At 35.8% G+C, this 2,488-nt stretch overlaps 1 pseudogene; it reads right to left on the bottom strand.

The window, feature by feature from the left end:
- Positions 1-1,409: 1,409 nt before the first annotated feature.
- Positions 1,410-2,178, bottom strand: LOC107801126 (NAC domain-containing protein 78-like; annotated as a pseudogene).
- Between the last annotated feature and the right edge of the window lie 310 nt (positions 2,179-2,488).

Genomic DNA, 2,488 nt, shown 5'->3' with positions numbered 1-2,488 from the left:
ATTTCCCATTAACTGTTGATATTTCCTCTACTTTTTCAATCTATGCACCTAAAAAAAACTTTATCGACCAAAATTTGTTTAATCCCAACAATCTTAGCAGCAGAGAAAATTTATCAAATTCAAACCAAGGAAATCAAGTACAGTTAATATCGTCAGACCTATATTTTTTAAGATAACAGCAAGATTGACATCGACTTATAATCTAGGGTAAGTGACCAAAGTTGAACTCAAAGTTGGTGTGCCTCGAAATAATTATTTCTTATCGCCCAAAATTAGTTTAATCCCAAAAATCTCGGCGTCAGAGAAAATTTATCAAATTCAAACCAAGGAAATCAAGTACTGTTAATATCGTCAGACTTATATTTTTTAAGATAACAACAAAATTGACATCGACTTATAATCTAGGGTAAGTGACCAAAGTTGAACTCACAATTGGTGTGGCTCAAAATAATTATTTATGGCCAGATATTTGGCAACGACATGAAGCATATACTTAATGAGAGAAGCATTTGTTCCTAACAGATTGATATAGAGTAGGTTTTCCATTTAGAAAATTAAGTAAACTGCGCGAACACAGTCATGGACGCTTCTGCACTTCTTCTACTCACTAGACCTATCTTTGAAGACGACGTGAGATATGAAACGTCAACAATCCTTGATATGGACCAGTTCTGCCGCCTCTCTGAATATGCGGAAGAAAATAAAAAACTTTAGGGATTTACAAAATTAAAGCCTGCACCAACATTGATTACGTGTATATACATATGTATTAATGTATACAGAATTAGAGAAACCAATAAGAACGTGACAAGAAATCCAAATATGTGCGATACTAGATTGTACATGTAAACTAAATCAGAGGGCATAACTTGATGGATGAAATCCTTTACAACATGTAAGTTAATTAAGAGAGATTCATTGTGATATCACGAGCAACGATGTAGAAAGAACTGTATAGTAATTATAAGGGGTCGAATTGTTAAGTGTTAAAATTTTTTTAAAAAAAAACTGTAGTAAGATGGTGTTGTGTGTATGTATGAAAGTAAGATATATTTTTTCTCACTCAAAGCGCAGATACGACGTTTCCTATCTTTTCTAATGGGTCTCGCAATCGAAACAACAAAAGATAATTGTTTTCAGCAAAACGAACAAGATACACTAGAGGAATAATATAGGTAAAATCATGGCAAAATTATTAAGTGATACTCCATATACATGAATACAAGTAAAATCTTCTGGCAAGCTTCTCTTAAAAAGTTTGTTCGGATGAGACACTATTACCTAGCTAGAAGCTCTACTTTTCTATAAGTTCCATTGAGTAAACTTCATTCAATAAAGTTGTAAACTGATTGCTCCTCTCTCCTTCCCTGCGTTCTGGTTCCACCATTCATTATTCAAGATTGTGAAGATCAACAGCAAATTATATCACCAAAATCGTCAATATCTAGGAGCACATCATCAGCCTAATTGATCTCTTCTTGGTGGTTGGAGCAGTCACTAATATAGCTGCTATTATTATGTTCGTTCATCTTCTGAGTCTCGTCCATGACTTGATGTTCGGCTTGACAAATTGGTGCTGGTTGTACTGTTGTGCAGTAATCTTCATCAGGTTCATGAAACATAACTTCGATTATTTTGTCAACTTCTTGTTCCTCCATAGTTACCCCATGATTTTTCTCAGCTCTTATATTCTTCTTGATTCGGCACGCAGCAATATCCTCCTTAGGAATATTGTTTTTTCTAAAGAAATCATCCCCGATGGAATATTCTTTCATCAGCCAAATTTTATTGTGCTCTCCTTCTTTACTACGACTAGTTTGAAACTTGAAACATCTTCTAAACCCAACCACAATTCCCTTACCATTCTTGATAGGATCAATACATGTTTGGCCTTTTCATGTCCCGTTGGCGCAAGTTCGACGTACCCTTGTATGTTCGCTCTTCTGCTTCTTTAACCGAGTAAAAAAAATAGCGAACCTTCTCTTCGGGATGATCAGAAGCTAAAAATATCTCCCATGGTGGTTGGTCTCCATAGATATCGGCAAGTTGGAAATTAGGGCATTCACTCGGCAAAGGCTCGCCCTTTAGGAACCTTTTCAGAAAGTTGATCAACTCTGCTTCAGTTGGGTGAAACCGAACACCCATGGTACGACGGCGTGCAGCTGGTACCATCGACATGGTATATATGGTCGTCTCTTTTTCTTGCTTATAGAGAAACACAAGAATGAGACAATAGCAATTGCCGCAATATGCAAAGACAAGAACCACTACTGTTCTCTCAAGTTAGAAGACTAACTATGAAACGAAACCCTAAACGAATGGAGGAAACTTATTGACCTGAATGCTTTAATTGACTATTTATAGATATTTGATCAGGTTAATTCCAACAGAAAATTTAGGAAACAAATTTGTAGGAGAGGAAAAGGTGTTGATTTCTGCGGAAGGTTAACGCTTGGGACTTAAGTTACTTTCTTTACTGATTTTCACA

This window comes from Nicotiana tabacum, chromosome 4, assembly GCF_000715075.1.
Source record: "Nicotiana tabacum cultivar K326 chromosome 4, ASM71507v2, whole genome shotgun sequence".
NCBI classification, from domain to species: Eukaryota; Viridiplantae; Streptophyta; class Magnoliopsida; order Solanales; family Solanaceae; genus Nicotiana; species Nicotiana tabacum.
The sequence above is the reverse complement of the archived record's forward strand: the minus strand, read 5'-3'. Positions and strand labels throughout refer to the sequence as shown.